The sequence below is a fragment of the Arctopsyche grandis genome, chromosome 13, assembly GCF_051622035.1.
Source record: "Arctopsyche grandis isolate Sample6627 chromosome 13, ASM5162203v2, whole genome shotgun sequence".
In the NCBI taxonomy this organism is placed as follows: Eukaryota; Metazoa; Arthropoda; class Insecta; order Trichoptera; family Hydropsychidae; genus Arctopsyche; species Arctopsyche grandis.
In genome coordinates, this window is record NC_135367.1 from 2,941,387 (window position 1) to 2,968,171 (window position 26,785).

Genomic DNA, 26,785 nt, shown 5'->3' on the forward strand with positions numbered 1-26,785 from the left:
ATTTAAAAGCAGAAACCTCGATTCGTTCGTTTTTACTAACCTCCTATTTGAAGCACTACTTACGCCACCGGTCACACTTGATTTCATTGTGATAAGACGATTGTCCATACCGCCGACGATGACCAAAAAGAATAAACAAGAATGATACAAAAAGTTATTCTAACTTGAGATTTGGTCAGAGAGCAAATTACAGGAAACGGCAACAAAACCACAATCGGCGAAACTTTTGATGTTGGAAGGAAAAAAAATAAACCACTCCAATCAGGGTGATGTCGTATACCAAGCTAGTGACTAAACTCACATCCGAGAATACTGAGTATATGAGGAAAATGTGAAATGTATAATAGAAGCGCTTAAGTACGTAGTATCAAAAGAAGATAATTCGAACATATACGAAAACTTCTTTCATAAAAGAGCGATAAACATCTCAGGAGAGTGAAGGACTTTGACACAATCGCGGTGATAGGAATTGTGCTCAATACGAGAACAAAGATATGGCAATAAATTTAATTCAAGCATGATTAAATTGGATTGCTCGAAACGTATTATGAATTCTAATTTAAAAAAAAAAAATATATATATATACATATGTATATACAATATATTATGACAATATTAAGTTCCATGAGACATGTGTACATGTGTAGTCACGAGTGGCGTGCCGTGACTTTTAGGTATGAAGAAAAGAAAAATATATTTATTTTTTTTTAATTATAATAATGTCTTGAAGTGAGAGGACTATAATTTTTCAATTTTATGCCAACATAAATATCCCAAATAGCCTACCTTTCTTAATAACATCTAGATTCGTCTTCAAATCTGAATCATCTGAGCGATTTGTCGAAGAATCGATCGAGAATATTCCAAGGCCTCGTTATTTGTTTCCGCGTTCTCCGCACTGATTAGTTCTGAGGAAATCGTTTAGTGAATCGGGTCCCTTGCCACATTAGTACTTAAGATCTGTGTAAGTATATAATATTTTAACAAAAAAAAAATCAGAATAATGTTTGATGGACTCAAATCAGAATATTCTTAGTGAAAATTCCAAAAAATGCTTGAAGAGACGAGTAAATTAAAAAATGTTTTGTCTTCGACGAAACGCCTATACATACATAACAATTCAGAACAGAATTGAGACGGCGATGCCGTGCAAGTGAACAACGCGGCGGACCATACCATAACACTCCACCACCACTATACTTCAGGTAAGGCCGATTCCGGTTTTTGAACTTCACTAATCCGAGTGAACAATATTAATATAAACAACGATTTGAATTGATTGTAATTGAATTGTTGATTTTTTTTAAATGTAAGCAAAAGATTTTAGGCGACTAGCCTAGTCCCTCTAATCCAATGACGGCTCGCCACTAATAGTCACATAAGTTCTAGTCCTACTATACTATAACCAAAGTATTTCAAGTCGTTTTAAAGATCAATAAAATTGAATCATAAAACCTTCAACATGAGGCCTCATCGTTGAAAGCTCAACGAAGCTCATCGTTGAAAATGAATACCTTACACTAATATTTACTACGAAATTTTTTGATTCTAAATGGAAAGCAGAAGACATGCAATTACAGACAAATTAACAAACAATATTTAGTCGAATTGAAACACTTTATATGAGGGTTTTTTGACCTTGGCCTCCGAGCTCTTCCCAAGCCCGTTAAAATATTGTACCTGGAGATTCTATTAAATATATTAATCTATACCACTTTTGGTGGTTATTAATAGGAAATTTTCAAACAAAGATTTATCTTTATATACTAGATTATACCACGTTTTATGCGTTAAGTGATCACGTTTCGAGGTGACAAAATATTGTGAAATTTCGAAAGCGGAAATGTTTGCTTTTGTATCAAATTGAGATGGAGACGTAAAAAGGAAGCGTGACCCTCCATTAAAGATGCCCCGTGATCTCGAAGAGTTTATCGAGGACTCAAAAAGGATTCCACTCTCGCTTTTAAAAACAAAAACTGCTTGCCCGATATATGTATATAGACCCCTTCTCCATCGGAAATATCTCATCGTGTATATCTTATTAAAAAGTTACTAATGAATAATCAATAAGGAGGAAATTTTAATCTAAAATCGCTTAAATTCAACATCATCGAAGTGTTTTGCGAGTTTTCCGAATCGGCAAACACCTTTAATTAAAATTTTCCGATTCGCCAAACATTTACATTATAAAATTTTTCCATCGAGTTTTTGCTAACGAGACTTCGTGCCCGTTCATCTATGAATTTGAATTTGATCCACACGTCAACGTTTCACCTACACAAACACCCGTTCGTTTAAAATACGCAATTTAGACCGCGATCTGAATCCGATCGAAAACTGAAAGCCTTTTCGTTGCATTCGCGAAACAAAAGTGCATTCGAAGGCGTCTCCGCGAAATATGTGTTCTAAGAAGACGCATGCACACACACACACACACACACACAAGTTAACACACGCCGGCCGTAAAACAAAACGAAACGTGCTTAGAAAACGTCAGTTGCTATTTAATTTGCAGCGCTCACCAGATTCGTATCCTTGTTCAGAATACGAACGTAGTTCAATGACTTCTGCACGTGCTCCGAGCACGAGATATTCGTGCACTAAAATGCACGCGCGATGATACCAAGTCGAACGCATCTATTTAATATATACATATGAATTATGTTTTTTACAAAATTAAGCACACTCAAATGCTCAAAATAACTCCTCATTCCTCTTCCTATTATTGTTGCCCTTCGTTCGAATTGAGACCGCTGCCTACAAACCTGTATTCGAGTGATTCTATAATCGTTCATCGTGTATTATTCTTAGATCATTATGTATGTATGTACATATATTGGAATATACACAAAGAACAATGCACTCAAGTATGGAACGCTTTATTCTGGGCATAACGAGGAGAGGTAGTAAACGGAATAAGTGGGTGAGAAGTACATATGACAAGAGTGGTTGTTATAGTGGAGAGAGTGAAGAGATTGAAATGGCTTTGGACGGGTCACGTAGCTGGAAGAATGCACAAGAGGTGGACAAAAGAAGGGCTAGAACATGGGAAAATGGAAAAGCGTAAAATTAAAATTACGAAATTAGAAAAATGTGTGATGGAAGAGAATAGAATAGAAGCATGTTGGGGAGACATTCATCCAGCAATGGATGGTGAATAGCTGTGAATAATAATGATGAGAATATCATCACGTGATACGAAAGAAACAACAACATGGAAACGATTCCGAGTTCAAATTAGTCAAAATCTTGAGGTTGAATTTTCTCATGATCACACAACTTCATCTATTGATACTTCATATGCATATGTATGCATAGATGAAGTAAAAATAGTAGAAAAAAAATACGATCCTAGTAAACATTAAATAATCTAAATTCTAATTCTAAGAAAGGACCTGTCGGGCAATTAATTGGGCAATTTGTCGAAGCACCGAGTCACAGGGTGGCACGGCATTTGAGAACTCAAAATATTATTAAATAACACACCTAACCGTTGAAACTTTATTACAATCAGTTGTAAAATGTTTTGTTTTAATCTAGTATAGATAAACAAGATTTGTTCTAAACAATAATCTAGTTTTTCTCTAACATATGTAATTTGAATGTTGCATTTGACAAAAAAAAATCTCAACCAAAGTAAAATCGCCTGTTATGATTCAAGTATCGTAGACAAAAAATTACTACATTACAATAAAAACCCTGAAAAAATCTATTAATCCGAGCCAGCAGCATGGTTAGGTGGTTGCTTTGATACTAAGCACCGAAAGGTCACCGGGCTCAATCCCGTGAGTTGACCGCGATTTTAAACAATTTATTTTTAGTATAATCTTTAATGCTGCTGGTTAGCCTTGGACATTTGTGACTCCAAGTCGATCGTTGCCTATCAGAATTTGCCAATTTATCTGATTTCACTGTTGAAGCGATTCCCCCATCAAATTGGCAAAAACCATTCTACCCACTATTTGAATCGGTCTCCGTGACGAGCCAGAATGTTAAATTACAGAAAACGCAAATATCGGAAGGCAAAGATCGAAAATCGAAAGATCTTAAGTCGAAAGATCAAAAAAAGGGTGCATTGTAAACGGTACATACTCACTTAATTTGCGCGAGCAGGATACAACAGGAACAAGAGGAACAGGCTTTTCCTCCCGTATTAATGTGCGCGCGCAGAATACGGGAGGAAAAGCCTGTTCCTCTTGTTCCTGTTGTACCCTGCTCGCGCAAATTAAGTGAGTATGTACGTGAGTATGTACCTATTTGAATATGATTTCAAAATGTATTATTTTTAACATAGATGTCTCGTTAATTTTCTTATACTTAGTATCTGTATTATGCTTCTATATCTGGTCACAGTGACGCGTTAGAATAATATGTAATGTCCCTGTGGCTAATATATAAATAAATAAAATATATACATAGAATAAGGTGACTTTTATTATATGTAGTATATACATAACTTTTAGTTTAGGATCTGACTGATCTTTTTTATTGTTAAGTTTTATCAACTGACTCACTCAAGTCCTACTTCCAAAAAAATCTTCTGGATCATTCTACCATTAAACCACAGAACTCTCAATAATCTCGAAGAAGTTGACAGATAGCACACAATAAAATTCATACAAACGAATCCATCCAACCGATTTTAAATAGATAAATAAAATACCTCAGAAGAGGCGTCACATGTATCAACAATTCAAAGGCATATATTACAAGTATGTATGTATGTATAATATAATTGACACATAAATCGAAACGAAACGTATGTAAAATAAATACAAACGGTTCGATAACCTATTGAGTGAGATTAGATAAACGGAAACAAATACACTTAAAACACATGCTTCTTAAAAAAAAGAGGTAAATATCAACGTCGCCTTATAACACTCGACACAGAAAATTCCAATATATTATTACATATATTTCAAAAGAATAACACTTTGAGGAATGCCATGGTTATGAACTATTACGAACAACAAAGTGCACCGCCACATTTGATGTCATTATGCTGATTCATAATAATCATTGCTCCAAAATTAGCAATCGCATTCATGCACAGTATAAATAAATGCGAGAATTCAGAAAGCAGCTCACCTATTTATCAGCCTGCAGTAAAATCCAAAGAGACGGGTAATCCAAAGCGTGTAAAATAAGTCACTTGATAAATTTTCACACAAAACACTGTATATCTTGTCACAACACAATCATCACATGATCTTTTCAGAATTAGAAAACTATTTTCATACCGGAGACGCACATTCACACCGCACAAAATTTGTATAATTATGCATTGTCGTTAAACTATTACTTTGATTCGATTTAAATGCACGCTTTCAATGTGCATCGAATAACGACTGCACTGTTTTGTTTTGTTTTTTTTTTGAGTTAAGTTAAATTTCGTTTTATTTTATGTTCGATGTTTTTCTTTTTTTACTATAAATTTTTTTATATAAAAATCTTAAAATATTCAAAGAAGTTCACGCGGATTCAATTCTAAACGACGAAACTTTAGTTCTGACACTATAATATTAACTTTTGAGTTTTTGTTAATAGATATGCGAATGAGGACACGAAGCAGTATTTTCAGGGAAGAATCTTCCAAGCAAAAGACGATGACAATCTAGAACAAAAACATACAAATTAGTTGCAAAATTCATACTAAATATAAAAAGTTATATATTTTATGTAAAATGGGTCATATGTATGTGAAGGATTGTAACGTATAAATTAGAGGATTGGTGACCACTGGTTTAATAGCGCTGATCACCCGATTTGGAATACAACATCACTCAATACGTTTTTGAACAGTGTCCATTACTTAATAACAACACACAATATATTATACAATCGATTTCCGTGGATGAATCCAGTATATCTTTAACCCTCCCTCACCGAAGTGGGGTATGCAAGTGCCCCAAATTTAACGTTTTTCGTAATAACTATGTGGTTTTTTACATTTATACATGTCTACGTTCCAAAGTATGATTTAAGACGGTAGCGATAAGTCATGTTTTTGACTGTTCGCTTGCATATTCTTGTTGATCGATGAATCAATGCGAGAGAAAGAGACAGCTATATTTTCGTAAGCTATTGTTTTCGTCGCTTTTGGCACGTGGCTATTGAGTCATGCAGTCGCCTGTTAGCCTTACCAATCTGCGTTTGCATGTTGATGCTTGTCGTTATTTTTTAATACAAAAATAGTCAAAAACACGCTATAGGACTAAAACTGTTTTATGTTGATGTATAAACTGATTAATAAGATATATATTTTAACCCATTTGTATTGAGAAAGCTGTATTTTGATTAAAAAATACTGGGGTCTTACTCGAACCCGATTCGAGACACTCGTTAGACCCCGTCCTTCAAAGGTTAAAAAAATAAAAACATGCTGAAAACGAAAGACTACCTTACAAATTTTTTACCACATTGAATTCAAAACATGAACCAAGAAGTTATTTTATCAATGAAACAACGCTATGGTACGCTTTTACACATATTTTTTTACAAATCCACTAGAAATGTATTAAAATATAAACGGCAAGACTTTACAAATGTCAACAAAGAAGCCCGGATAATCGATGGTGTAAAATATACATATGTTGTACGTCGATTCAATTAGCGCACGACCACCGTTCAATCGAGTGAAATGAGCAAAGTTAAAAAACTCAATTAAAAGTTTCGAGTCTTCGTGGCGGCAATCCTTTTTCAGCTTTGCATAAAAATAACTTTTTCCGAAATAGCACACGATCATTCTTAGCCAAACTACTCCCCTCCAGAGTGCATTAAAAACTGCACTCCAGCTAGCTCCAATCCCGAAACGAAATTAGACGAATAAAACGGGACACATCTTGAAGAAACGATGCGACCGAAGAATGGCATAAACGTCTAGGCGAGCGGAAAAATGAAAATGAGATTGAACCGAGCGGGGATCAAAGTGAAAAAATAAAAGAAAAGCTGCGCTTATTACGTCTCTATTTAAATTCCTTTTGTCTTCCACGATTTTTATATTAAATATATGTCTATACAAATATATATATATATATATATATATATATATATATATATATATATATATATATATATATATATATATATATATATATATATATATATATATATATATATAATACATTTCTATGGGATATTGACGGTCTCTAGTTAGGGAGCTGGCAGTAGGAAATGACGCAATAGCAGACGGCGAATGTGCATTATGAATGCAGGCGACGTCATTTCCGTAGCCACTAAGCCAACGCTGCTCGATCGCACTATAAAATATTCCAATGATGTGCATATGCACATCATTGACCCCAAAATCTCACCGCTTATGAAAAATATGATAAACGAGTACGTGTTAAAAACAAATCGAATTAAATGGCAAATAAGAACTACATACATACATAAGTACATACATTTCTGCTGTGTATTAAAATTCCTTATGAAAAGCAATAACTCTATGTATTTGAATATGCAATGAAAAATGCTTCCGATATTGGTTCATTTTTTAATTATAATACACTAGTGTTTTTACCCGGCTTCACTCGGTATTTGTAATATAAGCCGCTTAAACATGGCCAATCTAATAGTAAAAATTTTATTAAATTTATTTTAATAGTTTTATTTTATTTAAATTTATTTTAAAAGTTTTATTTTATTTAAATTTATTTGAATATTCATTTGTACGATGACGTCACGGACAAAAATACTTACATACATACATATGTACTTACTAAGTCTCTTTCGAAATTATATATTACACTAGTGGTTTTCCGCTTAAACACGACTATTTGAATAGCTTTATTTTATATAAATTTATTTAAATATTCATTTTTTTTTATTTTTTTATTAAATTGACTGTCACGAACAAACAAACAAATATACTAAGTCTCTTTCTAACGGAGCATCTGGCAGCCGAAAATTCCATCATACTAACGATAACTATCATAGTAACGAGAACTTGAGTGCCAAATATTGTGTATTCGCGATTTTCATGGCAAAAATTGTCTTTGTGACCACCCCAATGTGACGAATAGTCCAATTACCATAGAAACTTACCTGTTTATAAAGTTACGAACGAACAATACCTACATACATACATATATATGTATGTATATGCAAAGTCTCTTTAGAAATTATATATTATATTAGATATATTATCATATTTATTTTATCATTTGTATGATCTATATTTTGTTTATACGGACTATAGGGATTGCGCTTTTCTCCCTATCGTCTGAAATAAAATCTATCATCATTATTAAATACTGTACGTCATCGCGACGGAGTACTTCCGATGCATATCGCTTAAATTCAACCTTGATAACGAATTCCGAAAAAAATATTTATACACAGATAAGAAAATGACATTCAAAAAATCTGACACCGAAAGCTCGTATCATACATACATACGTACATTTCACCGAATTTTGGCACAGAAATATGGAAAAAATCACACAGATAACAAGCCACCGAATGCGGCCACAAACGCACCAGCAGTTTTAAACAACAACAAAAAAACCGAAACGCGTTATCATATATTGAACCCGAGCAGCGCAGCGCACCTTGGCCCAGTGAACTAGCAAACGCGAACCTATCCGGAAAATTAGGGATGCGAAAGAAAACATACGACCGGGGTGAATAAACATAAACAGATCGGTTTCCACGGCAACTACATACATGTGGAATGGCAAAGCTGGCCGGCCAGAGCTATTTGGGTCATGTGTGTGTATGCGAGTATGTGCGATTGGATCAATTGAAGCAATTACTCCAGCACTGGCTTGGTTTGAAATCATGCACAACTCGGCCTACTGCCTACTATACGTTTTATACATATACATACATAGCGTGTTTTAGAAATCGGACTCGGTTACAAAATCAATATGAGCTACGCACGAGAGCTCGCCGAGGGGGTGCCAAGTTCATTTGACATTTGGAGTATGTAGAAGCAGAAGAAAGTCGACGATCTAAAAGTCACATGCGAGATAAATAATCGAGGGGTATGAAACAAAATCCGATTGATACCTTTTAGCATTGCGAGCAAAAAAGAAGAATGGGATTGTTCAAAATACGTTGACGTTGATAAATGTAGATGGAATTGAGAAGTTTAAGGCGAAAGATTTTGAAGATGATAAATATTATACTAGTACGGGGTGTGTGATTAAAAATGCTCATACCCAATATTTAATCGCCATAGTTCTTTATCAACTCGATATAAAATAAAATTATATCGCGCGCTCATATTACCATTATTAACCTATGCTTCACCTGTATGGAATAACGCCTCGAATACTAACCTTTCCAAGCTCCAAGAAATACAAAATAAATCCCTAAAAATAATTTATAATACACTCATATATACTAACTTGAAAAAACTGCATGCCATATATAATATTCCGTTTGTTACAGACATTACTAACAAACTAACCAGTAGATTCTATGACAGAATCACTAATAACCATACTAACACACTTGTGAAGAGTCTCGGTGATTAAAACAAAATGTCTATACCCTTCAGGTATAAACTCAGATTACCTAAACACAATCTGCTCTAGATCATCGACTTTAGAGTGTCTTTAATTAATATTACGTATTAGATGTATTACGAGCATTTATAAGAATTTGAAAATAATTTTTTTTTGAGCTCTTTTTCCTATTATGCTGTACATTAACATTAGAATAATATAATACATATTATCATTACTAACAAAATTAAATTAAAATTGTAAAATAGAAAATGATCAGTAGATCAGTAGCTATTAAAATAGATATAAGATGTATTGTGAAAATAATTTAGTAATAATAAAAAGCATTTGAAAGTCAAAATCAAAATAAAAATACAATCAGCTACGAAGGAACGGTCTCAGTTCAAGGTCAAAACCAGTTGACGATACATTGGTGGAATTAATCAAGCTGAAAGCGAGTTCAATCCTGTAGAAAGCATAACTAATTCTAATTTGAGCCTTAATTTTGATTAATGCAAAACGGCGAAAGCACTTTTCGACAAATCAACGCTATGTATCCAAAACTATTATATATAATAACAGAGTAAGTTCCTTACTCTTTATTCTCATGGGGTTCACAGACAGTCTTTCAACTAATCGTACAATCTATCACTTTGTCCATATGCTATATAAAAGTATAGATATGTATGTACATATATGGGAAGTTGTAGAATGTGGGTAGATGATCTATCAATGACTTATTCAAATATTATTGTATGATGAACTATGTATGTATGTACAGATGTATGTACAATGTAGAGTTCAAAAGATTTATTTCGGTCAAGACATTTTTACAAATATCATTTTTGTTGACTGTACATAGTCTGGATATTGATCTAAACATTTCATTTGATTGATTCTCAACAATCATTCATCCAAATTATATTACATACATATTCAAAGTTGATCGATTTTTCTCTCAATTTGGTGAAGTAAAATTATTATCTACAATACTAAGCAATCTTTACTATCGGAAAATTGGGAAAATTATCATTTCGACTGTAGGTTCCTTAAAAGAACCTCGCATGCACACTTTCAACTTCATTTCTCAATACAAAAATAAAAATTCGTGGATATGAGTAGGTTTAATATAAATTGTACCATATATATTAAAACCTTCCATTAACAATTGATTTATAAATTATTGAAAAAATAATGTTACATTTAAATGAACTAAATTCGATAAAATTAGACTCCAACTGTTTAATGGAATTGTTAATTCGTACGATCTAATTATTCTCCTACATATTTTCAAATATGGGAATCACGGTTATCGATCAGTGTCAAAACTTATATCAATACAAGAATAAAATATCACAAAAAACACTATGGTCTGGGTGCCATAGTATATATATGTATGTAGATCGGGCGTGCTAGCATTTTTTTACATGTGCAAAACTATCCAAAAAGAAAACAGGTGCCGCGTACCTATCTGTATCTGCGCCTTTAAGGTCTGACCGCACTATGCGTCAAACGAACGATCCGACACTTCACAACAGTGTGCGAAAATATTAGGTAAACCGCACTTGAACGACATCGATGCGACACTACGCAGTAAATTATGTTAATCATTCGTTCGGTACCTCGGCGCAAGATGGACGAAACGGACGCTATTATAGTATATTTGATATGCGAGGAAGAAGGACGATCGAGAAAAACCAAAAGATTATGGCTACATGCTATTTCAAAGTCACGATATGAAGAAGGAGAATAATTTTCGCAAGGCAACCCCCACTCAACGACACTTGCGTCACGTCGCGACCGACACTTTGCGTCAAAGTTGGTCGAAAAGTCAACTTTGACGCAAGGTGTCGTCATGTGACTGTCGCGCAGTGCGTTATGTCTCATACAATTTCATACAAACAATATTTGGTCGCGTCCGGTTGTGAAGTGTCGGATCGTTCGGTTGTCGCATATTGCGGTCAGACCTTTATGAGTGTTTAAGTACATATACAAATGATATTATAAATCGAGTCCAATTTATGATTGTATGATTGAATATTTGACGAATAGAACCAACTTTTTTTCTATTTTTTTTAAATTCGACACACAAAAATGTATCAATCAGCCCCAAGTGCAAATCACAAATTGATAAATTCTGTTTGTGGAAACCAATTTCGCACGACTTCAATCACGACACGCAAATTGCTCATTCATGCCGTTTTTTGAAATAGACCCACCGTTGCCAAGACACCGCGTGCCAAAAATTCCGAACTGGAGACGAAACAATGGAACATTTCAGTACGAAAATAATTTTTCGCACCGTGCCTCACCATGGACTACGACCACCCAACCTTGGATTATTCTCACAGAGAACACGGAACAATGCAAAAAAAATTACATCACATACAGACATATGTACACAAACATATTTATCATGGAAGTCTGTATTTTGCGAGCGTTGATTTGCTTTGCACACTATGTCGGAAAACGGGGATAAAAATTTGGAAAAGTATTCCGAGATGGGTAATGCGCCACGTGGCTTCAGCTCAGACCCCATTATTTGTTATTTGGAGGTATTCCGGTCTAACGACATACAAATGCAGACCCAAACACGATGATTGCAGACGATTACCTCTGTCATGCAATACTTACATTAAGGAGTAATTCACCTGTATACACTTTCGTAATTATAACAAAGCGTATAGTTTAAGCGAACACACACACAAACATATCTGCATGCATGTATTATATATAGAAACAGGACGATATAAAAGCAATACGTTTAAATCAAATACGTATTACATTACATACGTATATAATGTAATGCTACGTGATACGAGATTTAGATGGATTTAGGTAATCTGATTGAAGACTATTCCGGTGAGTACGTTGGCTCGTACCATTCGTCTTGTTCGATTGAAATTAGTCCTTTCCAAATTACCAAATTGAAACTCGACGACCCCTTTTTGCTACCAGATCGATTAAATGCCAGTGGATCGAGTGGCGAAATATTTTTTGTGGGAACATACATAATCTATTGAACTTTCTCAATAATGCCAAATAAATGATAAAAACCATTAAGAACATCTCTCTATATAATAACCATTACGTAAATAACATAAAAAACGGTCTAAAACACAGGTTTCAGAGAATGGATCACATTACATTACATCATAGTTCGGTCGTTAAGCTTCTGCTTAGCGTTGAGAGGCGGCGGGTTCGATCCCTGGGCCGAGCCTCGAATGAAAATGGATTGTTCATAGTATGCTGTTGGTTAGACCTGGATTTGTGACTTCAGGTTGATCGCTTCCTATCAGAGTTTGCCAATTTTCTCTGATTTCATTGTTGAAACGGTTCCCGGAAAAAAAAATTGGCTAAAAATCCCTCCTATACGATATGTCACCTATAATTTGTTATTAATTAATGTACAATAAATAAGTTTGTGTACAAATTAATAGATGTCACATCGATTTACGAGTTTTACAGTGTCTCGTAATTCAGTGATTTATATAAAAAAAAAAATGCTGAATTGTAATTTGTACAATTGTAATTGGCCAGGAAGGCGCATTGGGGTTTACCTGTAAGGCCATCCTGGTATATTTGTAAAATATAATAAAAATAAATAAAATAAAATAAATCTACATATACATATACATATGTATAACATTATTTTTAAATAAACCCAATTACACAGTGAACTGAAGCGATACGACGAACTTTCATCATAGCAAACTTTTTTTTTACATTTCATAAAATGATTCCAAATAGTCCAATTGATAAAATGCGCTGCGATACAACTCTGTTCAAAACTCGTCTCATATATAAATACATTCATATATAAAATATCACATCTGGATGCATTTAGTCCACGAGCCTCGCATTTTAAGCACCTGATCTGCAGATGAGATGCGATACAACACGACAGGAAGTTACATCGGTAATTCGTCGCTTCCTGTCCTGTCGAGTCGCTTCACTGTACACACAAAACATACAAATCGAAGATGAGCGTATACATACATAGACAAAATCCCCAATGTAAAGGTTTCACGTCAAAAATCACATTTAAAAATAATCAACAACAAAAAAAAAAGTAACCAAAAACTGCCATCAATCATCGAATAAAACGGGTACACACGGTAACATTTCAATAGAAGTGTACCGGGGCAAAAAAAAAACGATGAAATTTCGCGTCGAGCCGAGATGACACCGAAAAGAAGCCAAAGAAAGAAAGGGTAATCTCAGAATCTAGGCGGGAGGGGGTGGTAACATGTGTATCTATGGGGTCTGTCCGGAAAAGGTATGGGAAATCTAGTACACAGTGGGTGGGCGGAAAAGAGAGTACTTTCCGAGCCCATGAATGAGGGTGAAAAACCCGATCAATAGTCGCGCCTGAGGGGCACCACGCACAACGCACCGTCACACTGAAATTACATATTTATTTGGACGTGTGTGAAATTGAACATCCCTGGATTCGAGGAAACTTAGCCCGGTTATTAAAACGAAAATGTATCGATCGAATCCGCGATTTTCCGCGGACGCGTTAACGTGCTCACTGGCTATAAACACGCTCCAGCTATGTACTACTACTATGCACAACACGTGGCGGATAACACGCTTGTCTAATTCGGTCGTAAATCACAATTCAAAAATTATAACTCCGGTTTCGATAAGTCGAACTATGCTACAGTGTTATTCGATCGAACATTTACAATGAACGTCAACGAAAGCTGTGTGAGAGAGCGTGTTTGCGTAGGACGATGAACTGAAAGATTGGATCCGTGATAAAGTTGAAAGGTTTATTGTATTTTATTGATACTGATTTGCTTTATTTGAGACGGTTACGTAGAGAATTGAAAATACCCTATCTAATGGTTTTCATATCCAAATCTTTTTTTTGTCCTCTCTTTTTTAAGAGGGCTGGACACCAGCGCCTTGTCCATACAAACGTATTACACTTCTCCCTTCCTCAATTATGGCACTTGAGAAATTATTTTTTAATCTGCTATAGATATCCACCAAAGGCATGTTTCTATCATTTTATTTTTTTGATTAGTTATTTTTTATAAGAGCTAGGAGCCACCAAACATCTATAAAATCTCCTCGTTTTTATACCCGCGAAAAGAGTCCAGCGTGCTAATTTAACGGTTGATTTTTAAAAAAATACGAAGACACAAACATAGAAAATATCTTTCTCATACCGATGATGAAATTTTTTTGTAAATTGGTCCAGTTTCGGAGGAGAAAACTGGAGAATACGAAACCTCGATTTTGTCGATTTAAAATATGTATTATCTGGTCGAGGCGCAACTGTCGCATTCACTCAATATATATATACAAAATTATCCAGCCCTCTTAATGCGTGATTTTTCCCTTTGGTTTTGTATAATTGTTCTTAAAAAAACGATCGATAAACGTCAGGAATAAATACAGTATTTTCAAACGTGTCTAATACGATTTTTTTTCACCATCGTAATGGCGGATGACACTTCCACTTATATTGATGACCAAACCGAGCAAAATGGCAAGGTATGAAAACAATTACAACATTTTTGACTTTTCCAAATGGAAAAAATCCCACTTTCGGTATATTAAATTTATTGATTTTTTTTTTATTTTCCTCACATCGATACACGAATTATACTTGAATTTTCTCGTAAACAGCACACATGTTTAAGGGGTCGAAAAAATTTTTCGCACGATCACAAAACTTCATCTATTGTAGAGAGAAAATTTACCTGAATTTTATATTTCGAATGAAAAATTCGTATCAAAATAAGTTGAGATTTCAAGTTATCTTTTTACTGCTAAACTGGTAGTCTAATCATTCATGAAGATACAACTCAAAATGTATGCCTAATTATAAACAAACATTCTATAATAAATCCAAGTGTAATTAAATCTCTTGTTAAATATAATCAACCGTTCCGTTGAGAGTATCAATAAACGCCATCTTACATCGAATCAATCAACGCCTCTTAACGAAAATCGGTAATTCGATCTCCGTTAATTAATTAAACGAAACAATCCGAAGAAAATTTCATTGAATAAACACGCCTTTTATAATAATTAAAACATAATATAATATTAACGGACACAACTACAGATATGCATGTACGAAAAAATTAGTAAATATTATGAAATTTGTCAACAAAAACCGGTATCTAGTTACACACACGTACCTACATATATACATTGTATGTGAACAGATGTGTTCGGATTGTTCATCGAACTTTCAGCTTTAATCATATTCAAATTGTTTCGAATTATCATAACGAGACCCACGTAATTTCGGGTGTTTTTCACCCCGTTGCGTGCTTATATTTCCGAAAAGTACAACACACTTACCTTGGCCCTGTTATATGTAAGTAGATCACGAAACCATCAAACTACTATATGAATAATACCTGTTATTAAATGTATAAAATGTGCAGTTATTTTTACTTTATCTATGAACGTAGGAACAATATGTGAAGTTTTGTGATCATGTGAAAATTCGAACTCGAGATTTTGACCAATTCGTGTGTGTGTGTGTGTGTGTGTGTGTGTGTGTGTATCTTTGTATTTTGGGGATTATTTGAACACGGTTAGTCCTATCGAACTGAAACTTAGTACAGGTTTCTGAAATTCAAATCGATACTATGTGAATTTTTTTCAATTTTTTTAGGAGAATGCAATTGGTACCTCCCCTTATAGGTGTCCTCTTTTTTTAATTTTTTGTATTCAATTATCTCCCAAACCGCTAGCCGAATCAGACAGAATTTTTTTACGTGTAATAGAAATTATAAATTTTATACAGTAATATTTTTACCTCAACTCAACATAAATTTATATATAAAATTTTAGAGTTAAGTAAAAATTATATAAATAAAGAAATAAATGGAAGTAGTACTTTTATTTTTAATATACAATAATACTGTCTATATCAAGTAATTTGGGCACAAATCTAATTTGTACAATCATGCGTAAACTATGTAATTTTCCACAATCGTTTAATGACTGTAGACGGGAGAGCGGGCGTCGAATGCAAAAACAACCATTCGAAAAGTCATCTAAACTTTTAATTGGAAGATTAGCAGAATCATTCGAGGAAAACAGAAATAAGAAAATTCAACGTCAAATATCTACACAATATGTATATACAATATTTCCAATTTCAGAAATAATAAACTTTAATTAAAAAACAAAAAATCGAACGTTCGCACGTTTTCTTTTAATGAACGCAAACTCCTCCGAGAGACGACAAGATGAATATTTACGACAGTAGAATTGACAATTTGGAAGCTCCTTCGTAAAATATAGTATTTATAAGCAGAGCATTAAGAACTCGCAAGCAAATATGTACAACATCTTGAGCGAATGAAGAGTTTGCGATTAAACTTTGTGAAAAACAATAGTCTAAACGAGAAAATTCTTCGTCGAAATACAGAAGCATCTTCACAGTTTACAAACAAAACGGAACGTACTTTTCCAAAAATCCCCATAAAGCACTCCAAGTATTTAATTACAATTTTGAAATAAAACGACTCTGAGAGTCGAGCATCATCATCATTATCATCATCATCGTCAGCTATCACCACTTTCATCTGATCGCCTATGACCCAATTGTGGAGCGACTGTCTAGTTCGGAAAAGAGCCACCACAACCGGTTCGACAACTGATGATATTACATACACACACACACACAGAACGGGTATAAAATAAAGATGAAGGGTAATAAAAGTATGACTGGACTGAGATTAACATCTTTTTTAGCTCTTAAATAAAATGTATAATTAATAATGTTTTTGTAAATGTGTCCTTGCCATAACGTTGCGGCTAGTTGGGGGGGGGGGAGCGTTCCGCATATAGAATAGATAAATAAATTAATTTATATTTAAATATATACGCTGTTTTAATGCGTGCCGATTAATCAGAATTCGTTTGAAACCAAAACATAAATTCGTCTTCTTCGCCATGCTAATAAGTCGGTGCCAAATTTATGAATTTCGTTGTACCACCATGCGCGATATTCGATTTTTAAACACGACCCAATTTCTTTAAAAGTGTACGAAAATAATGCGATTGATCGCATGTCCGTTACCACTATAGCGTGTGCTTCTACTATGTTCTATATCTACTATATGTAGTACATATGCGTCTGACCAACGCCTCTAAAACCTGGCTCTTTCTATTTTGATTCACATCATATGAATATTCCATTGAATTGTCTATTTATAGATTGTACATAGAAGCAGGAGAATCAAACACAATCGCTTAGCCTTTTATACAATAAAAAAGTGTGAATGGCGATCGCTCGAATTCCCTTTAGACCTGGGCCACACCGAGCGACTTGCAAGCAAATTAGTCGCGCCACCATAAAAATGTATGGAAATGTGAGCGACCAAGAAGTTGACGGGTATGGCACGTCCCATTTAACTGCAAATTGATCTGGTCGCTTTCAACCAAGCATCAAATACTACATATCATCATTCACAGTCATTCGCCATATACTACTGATTAGAAATAAATTAAAGCAATAAAAAGTGTCAGTCGGCCTAACGTCCATCAGCCAAAAGTGTCCATTCGGCCAAACGGATAAGGGCCTCTCCAACACTCTTTCATTTTTTTCTTAGACTGTATTCGTTGGTGGTGGCCTCATGTTGAGGGCTTTGAAGGTCAAATTCGTTGACCATTAAAGCGGGCTTAAATATCTCTGTTTTGAGCAACTTTCATCCATCTCGCTTCACACATTTTTTCCTGATTTAATCCGCCTATGGCCTTGTGTTCTGTAGCCTTCCATTCACCCTTTTACATTATCTTGGGTATCATTCGAAAGCTTTTTTCGTCAATCTATCGTCGTTTTTCTAGCTACGTGACCTGCCATTACATCAACTACCTTTGTCAAACTTCTAACCCACGTATTCCATTTTCTCTCACTCCTCGTTATACCAAGCATACAGCGCTCCATACCACTTTGACTGTACTGGACTTTATGCAGCATTCTGGCCAATTTTTGCATCCACATTTCATCACTGGCAAGACACGGTGATCGAAGATCTTTTTTGTGCCATTTTAGATTTAAATACGACATTCATTCGCCAATATATATTCCATCCTTGTTTCCTCTTCTTTATTACCGGACATATCAATGATTTGACCTAAATATATATAATTTTTAACTAATTTATTTTATACATTAATTTAGTCGCATCTACGTCAACTTTTAGTCCCACTTTACCTGTCAACCACTGGTTTACAAGCGCTGATCACCTGATCTCGCGTTCGCGCCAAAAAGGTCTCAACAACCAATGAGATCTCGCGCCCCATCGACCAATGATATCTCTATGCGGAGAGTACCCGATGGGTATAAATACTGAGTGTTTTTGGTCCGTGCATTCATTCGGAGCTGACAGGCCGACGTATCAAGAACAATAAACTACAACTATCACACTAGCTGCGTCTTTCACTCCGATGTAGAAAACCCTACTACATAGTCCACGCTGCAGTACTATGTCGTCTGCGAACCGAAGGTGACTCAAAAGGCGACCGTTGATGTTGAGACCTACTTTGTCCCATTCCCAAATCCCTGAAAACGCCCTTAAGAACCGCATTGAATAGCTTGAGAGCTGTCCCCTTGCCTATGTTAAATCTATCAATACCTGAAAAAAAGCTTGAGCGAAGATGTGGCGTTGTTATACATTGCAACCAACAGCCCCCCACATATCGTCCATTATCCAAATACAGACACAAAACGATCGTTCAATTCCACATAGAAACCACTCAAAGTAATGCACGAAAGGTCAAAAACTCGATTCGCCCAATCATCAGTCAACGTCGTTTCACGGTCATCAGAATCGGCCCAAAAAGTGCTGAAACGTTCACTATCAGACCACCCTCGATATTGTATCGTCTTCGGGGTGGAAGGCATTAAGGAGCACGATAAATCATACCAAAGGGTACACTCTAAGCATAGAACGGCATCGCCGTTAAAATAATGACCGAGCGGAGGAGGAAATAAAGGTTACGCTGATAATTTCGAGTCGAAAATAAATAAAAAAGAACAAAAAAAACAAGGAAGCAACATAGCGTAAACATAGCGTAGGGGGAGAAAAGGTTATGGCGTTCCAAACACCCCCCCAAAAAAGCGAAGGGTGGGACTTGCATGCCCACTTACTCCACAATTGCAACCCCAACCGTACGAATAGCTCAAACCCTAAAAGTAATTTTTGATATTTTTAGTACGAGCAACGGAGTGAGTGAACAAGCCCAACACCACAAATCGAACCTCAACATTACTCAATATAAAAAAAAATCGGTAAAAAGACACAGACGACGAACGTTTGAGAATATGCACAGACGCGATAACCAGCACCAAGCACTGATAACTACGATTCTGGGTCAACACACCACGAACAGATAACGGGCTTTTCTTTTCTCCCCAATTACCGCATGTTACACAAACATATGTATTTACAATATATATATATATATATATATATATATATATATATATATATATATATATATATATATTGCGTCTGCTATTGCGTCATTTCCTACTGCCAGCTCCCTAGCTAGAGACCGTCAATATCCCATAGAAATGTATTATATATATATATATATATATATATATATATATATATATATATATATATATATATATATATATATATATATATATATATATATATATATATGTATGTAGGTACTAAAGCGGCTGAGAGTAAATTACGAAGTGTATGTAATAATGGAAGGAGATGAAAGAGGAGCATTATCGCGAACCGGCGACCGTGCGCTTAGCACAACAATGCGATTACTTACAGTTTTGCACTAAAAATAAACTAAACTGTTTATGCATCCAACACTTATTATAGAGTTCTATGATAGTGCGAATAATTTGATAAACAAATCAACGTAACAACATCGCCGTTCAAACAAAACGGAGTGTTTACAGGGTTCGGTGATTATTCCGCAAAATCGATCTCGCGCACGTCACTAAAATCACTCACCCAAAAACTCCATCAATCAAAAACCATCCACGCAAAATATTTTACTTATTCGGTATTCGCAATTTTTTTGGCAACGATTGTCGTGCGCGCGACCGCAATTTGCGCAATAATCCGTTTACCGTTTTATAACGCGAGGATAGTGTTTCATATTTATGTTAAAAAAATGACTACATTCAAGTACGCATGTACTTACTCGAAAACTGTGAGAACACGTCTTTTAAAGGTCTAAATCCTCTTTTAGTAATCCGAACAAACAAAAAAATACATTTGACTTAAATATATTCATGGTTGAATGAATCATATCAGACTTGGGTCTGAATTTGGTGTGATGTAAATCGTATGTATGTATGTATTTACTATGTACATACATATGTACCTAAAGGTTGACCCACAACTTATTCATAAAGGCCGATAGCACTGACGATATGGACTATCAGACGAATGTTTCGCAACTCTGGAGTTAGCAAGATTAAAAATCTGCATGCATATCGCATCAAATAGGAAGGACATAAAATTTCTGTTCCATGCAGTTGTTTTTAATTTGTTTTAAGTTGGAAAAGAAAAGAATCATCGCAACTGAGTAAAAATAATAGAACAAACAGAGCATTCAAATTACAGACATACATACATACTCGTATATCTAGAAGAATGCTTAAATTTAAAGACTTATTATTTTTATTAAGAGCAGTGATGTGCGATTGATCTTATTTAATCTAGCCGGACAACCACCTTGTCTCCGACATAAACATCGTTCAGAATTTATTCGTTGGGGGGTGGTGGCCACATATTGACGGTTTTATAGGTTGACTTCATTGACCTTTAAAACAGCATTCAAATAGTGTATTTCATGCCAAAGTTTTAAGCAGCTTTATAATAATCAAGAGATGATATATCTGTAGCCAAATATTAAATTTGAAGAGTTGATTCGATCATAATAGGACAAGAGCTGTTCATTTGAAAATAAAAAGAATTCGAAGAAGAATAATAAGAATTATATGGATGTATGTACATATGTACAAATATCTAGGTACTATTAAATCAAATAACATTAAAAAATCGTAAGTTCTTTTAAAGGATACAAATAAGCTCACTCAGTTCTGAATATATAATATTTAATGTTATATTGCTTGAGCATACTCAAGTTAATTGAAAAAGTACAATACCACTTGCAACTTAGTTGCTACTACTCTGTTAAAATGCACCTGCCCTTTTGTTAGTATTTGAACTGTCATCAACGAAAAGTTTACAGAAATACCACATAAAAAATTATGCACTTCTCAATCTATCAATGTCATTGCACAAAAGATTTGAACGAATTTGGTGTGCTTATTAACTTCAATGCTCGGCTAAGCTCGATTTCGTCAGATCAGGCTGAGGAGCCTATAAGTCCTACCCAGAACATGCGAGAATTCATCCACCCAAAAACGATTAGATTCGAGCTTAAAATAGCGTTATAATAGTATTCTCAATTGAAAAAAAACAACAAATGGATATTCGAACAGCTCACGAAGCATTGCAAAATACAAGATTGATCACCGATTTGTGGTCGAATACTTTCTCTTGTTAGTTAGACATATCCACCTACGCCTGATCCTAGAGCAATGGATCATATGTATGTACATCGTAAACCAATCGAACAAATACAACAGTTGCGCAAAAGCGTTTTGGCAAAAGCAATTAAAATATTAAATTACACAATATTAGCAGTGGAGCAATGCAAGCACATCCCCCTCGGTCAAGTCAGCTGTGGAGGACGAGCGACTCTTCATTGTTGGATTTCGAGGGTCACACACGTACCGACTGACACAGAAGAAGGGTGACATGTAAACACTAACGTATGTACTTCAATTGCACAAAAAAAATGCATCCGAACACCAAGGGGTTGTTAAATATAACGCACACATACACTCACACACCCTAATACTTAATTGCATGGGGGAAAGAACGTGGGCCAAGTACAAGGCCGAATCACGTGCCCCATAGCGTACCCTCAGAGTATAAAGAGGGAAGCCAACCATCTCTGGAAATCAATACGCAACGTAGCACAAAGATCGCCATTTGAACACAATGTCAATACGCGGAGTGATGAACAAAAATAAAATGAAAAAAAAAAGTCAGTTGAGATGAGAAGCGAAGGGGTTAGAACGCGTTCCGAGAGTGTGGGGAGAGGTTCAAGGTCAAAATGCGAAACTTTTTTGCATGCGAACATTCTCGCAATTGTATCTCGATTGAGACTCGTGTGCGACGTGATCCGAATGGAACTCGCCGAGTTTGAGAAAAAGCAGTACGCGGAAGACGAGAGTAATTACAATTAATAGAGCGGAAAAAAGGTGTCGCTGTTTCGGGCAATAAAAGGATCACGAATCAATCGTGAACGCATGTGATAGGAATTCGATAGCAATGATAGACTTAAACGTAATCGAGTTAGCTCGAATTAAACTCGATGCTATCGTCCCGGTTGGTACTAGTCTAGTGAGAGATACGCATATATGTAATTTCGACTGATGTTGCAAGGAAATGGAAAGATCTAGAACGATGTGATTTGAACAAAGGAAATGCTCGGACGATATCCAAAATAATATAGAAGAAAGCATGCTTAAAAGACTAGCTAGCAGACACAGATGACAGCTAACACTTTGCCACTATTCCTTTGCATTTATTTGGATTGTAAATTAAGTTTTAATGTGCAATTTTGGTGTACTTTGTAGGTTTAGAAATGTATTAATTATAAAAAGTAAAATATTGATATATAATTGTATTGTACGGCCTCATACTGTATATTGCGCTACAGTGCTCAATCTATTTAGTGGATTGTGTATTGATAAACTGCACAAAGTGTAGAATAGAGCAATGCGTGCAATTTTGCATGTGAGGATACGTAAGAATGCTAGATGAATTGAAATGGTTGGATATTAGAAATAGTCTTAAATTAAGCATTTTAAAATTTATATATAAGCTAGATAAGAATATGTTACCCAAATATTTTAATAATCATATAGTTAGGAATAGAGATACATACATATATTATGTATATTGTAAATAGGTTTTGAGCTTTTTTTCCTATTATGCTGTAGATTAACATTAGAATAATATAATACTATGATTACTAACCAAATTAAATTAAATTGTAAAATAGAAAGCTAAAACTGCAGGAGTTGTTTTCCACAGAGGTATTCAAATATATAAAGCCCTCTCTGGGTGCTAGTAACATTGGTGCTTTCTTGAGGGGTGTTAATGGATACCTCTGTGGAAGATGTCGTAATTATATACGTACATAAGTTTGATAAAATGCTATGTTTGTTAATTTTTTTAACTATGTTATACCATAGTCGTTAGTTTAAGTTTGATATTGTTAATTGTGAATAATTCATTAGCAATTTGATATTAATGATAAATAAATAAAATTAAAATAAGAACTAGTCTGTAGCCTTATACGTTTGACTTTCCGTTTTGTCGTTTTGTCAGATTTTAATTGTTTAAACGCGTATAAATTTGTTTTTTTCAGACTATATCTCATCTATATAAAATTTGCATTATAGGCTCTCATTGTCTCATATATATTTTTACAACACTCATAGGTTATATAATGCATGTTAAAATGTTTATATTATAATGTCGATAATTCGATATGCGTGCTATGGCCAATACGGTTATCTTTGTTTTCAATTCTCTGATTTTGCTTTTTGGCTTGATTTTGGACAGATAGCGTCTTTTCGGAACTGCGATATTTACATATATTATAACGAACTTTATATTATACTATTTTTATAAGCCATTTGCAGGTTATTACAAGGTTTTTAATAGTTTCACTTGTACAACGTTAAGTGTTCCCTTCTTTAAACTCTTCCGATCGCTTTGAAACTTTGATACCATGTGGAGCCTAACCTCGCAATTTTGCGAGGTTAGGCTCCACATGGTATCTGGACATGTACCCCCCTGAACACATACTCCCCCGACAAATACCCCCAGCCAAAAACCCCCTGGATATTAACCCCCCGTGCAAATTACCCCCGCCACGGACAAAAACTGTTTAAAAATAGTAATAAATAATTAACAATTAATAATAAAGCAAAGTAATGAATAATAATAAATTAAGTGTGGTAGAGCATATTGAATTTCAATTTATATACAATATTTAATTTTAATTTCAATTCATTGTTGTAAATAGAATAAATATCAATTTAAAAGACTTTTAGTCACTAGTTGGCGTTCTGTGGTATGGAAAGTAAATTTTAATAGAAGTATATATTATTGTTATATTATTATTATTATTATATTTTAAATATTTTTAGACTTTCCATGATGGAATTTATACAATCGAGAAAAGGAAAAGAAAAAGAGATTAAAATACAATTGATTTTGGAGTTCTGTATGTTTTAAATTATTATTATTGATTACTGATTATTGATTATTTATAATGAATCTGATACATGGATTAGTAATATCTGTATTTATCTGGCTGAAATAAATTAGTATTGATACTGACTTTTAATTAAAGATACTGTCAATTTTTATCCTTAACGGGGGGGGGGGGGTTATTTGCACGGGGGGTTAATGTCCAGGGGGTATTTGACCGAAGGTATGTTTCCGGGGGGGTAAGTGTCTTAGAACCGCCCCACATACAGATTTAAATTTTTCGTAAAATATAATCGTAATAAACATCTATGACTTGCGTTGTCTGCGCATGCGCATTCACATCACACACAACACAATCACTTGTGAAATGTCCAAATAGAACGATCACACATTCAGAACGACACAACTTTAACTTTTTAATTTAAAATCATTTGACTCATACATCATAGATAACATACTGGGTACTTGCTTCCCCTCACGTTACATTCACTTCATGCATACTTCATATACGAATGTATGTATGTATGTATGTAATTACCGACCTAAGAATTAATTGGATACGATACCCTAAATTTGCCACACTCGTAGGGGTTCACCGAGAGCGTGCATCGATTATTTTCTTATTTCATGTGCACATACATACACACCCCCATACCCGCTCTATGGGGTTAATCAAATACGTTGTTGGATGGCTGAAAAGCAAGCAGGTACCGAATAACTAAACCAAACCGAGCCACGTGAAAACGCCTAATCACCCACTGAACATTTCGAGTTCATATCGCACGGGGTCACGTTTAATTTCGTCCGTCGATAACCCCAACAATTTAGCATTGACCAAAATATCTACATATCCAATAACTCAAAAAGTGTGTGTGACGCAAAGCTGTCCGTGAAAGAAAACCGATGCTACACTTGTGGTCGGCCTTATCGTCCTCTCTGGCTTCGATCGGCTATACTGTCATGTCATGTCGGGTTAATGCGTCGATCCGTCATTTCGACCCGATCGTCATTAAAATAAAGCACTCAGAGCGCTTACATCACGGCGGACTTGGCCTTGACGATTGACGGCCGCTGTGCTGCGATAACCTGTCCGTGAAAAACGCCAGTCTGACGCAACTTTTCCAATGCCTATTCGAAATTTTTCCGGCGCCGATTCGGGTGCATTAGGATGACATAACCGTCAAAATTTCGATTTAATTGTTAGGTGTTGATTTTTCCGCCGAAATATTTCAGCTAGTGTGTGCGGATAAAAAACGCGCCATTATTAAAATAAATTGCTTGTCAAAAACTCCAGATTTAACTCGCCTTTGAGAGCACGGACATAGCATAGTCGATTGGCAGTCGTTCAACAGTCAAATTGCCCCGCTTTGGAAGCCTACTTCCGGACTAATTTTGATTTACATCCGATCGTATTATTCAAAAAGAAAGTTTACCTATTTGAATTGCTGCTGTAAAGCGAAATTCTCGTGAATTAAATTCGCTCATTTCATTCAAAACATCTGAAAAAGAAATGCCAAGTGACAAAATAAAAAATTGTACAATTTTTGTTTCTTTTTTTTATGTTTTATCTCACGATTTTATAACTGAAACATATGCACAGCCTTAATAACTTTGGGGGGTATGCCCCCCCCCCCCCACCCCATAAATTAAAAAATAAAAATAAAATCTACAATTTTTTATTTTAATTCAAAGCCTCAGGTGAATTTTTTTTTCAATAAAAAGACAATCAAAAATATATGAAAATGTGAACTTATTTTTGATAATTCGCAACATGATCCATAAACTATTTGTATAAAACCGTTATTAACTGGCCACGGGGTTGAATTATTTTGAGAAAAATAGCATGATTAATTAATTTGATAATTTAATCCAAAAAAGTCGATTATTTTCTTCAACATCTTATAAATTCGCTAAAAAAATATTTACTTTTAATGTACAGAAGAAGATGCAGCTGATATTTACATATACATACATATATACTAACCCTAATTTTCCGCAAATTCT

At 34.8% G+C, this 26,785-nt stretch overlaps 1 protein-coding gene across 1 annotated transcript in view; it reads right to left on the reverse strand.

Annotated features, from left to right (window-relative positions):
* The window catches only part of LOC143921505 (uncharacterized), a 233,634-nt gene that overhangs the window by 189,931 nt on the left and 16,918 nt on the right, over positions 1-26,785 (reverse strand). The window contains exon 2 of the mRNA XM_077444834.1: positions 5,092-5,617. The gene's annotated coding sequence lies outside the window, so the exon portion shown is untranslated. The remainder of the gene's footprint in view (positions 1-5,091; positions 5,618-26,785) is intronic.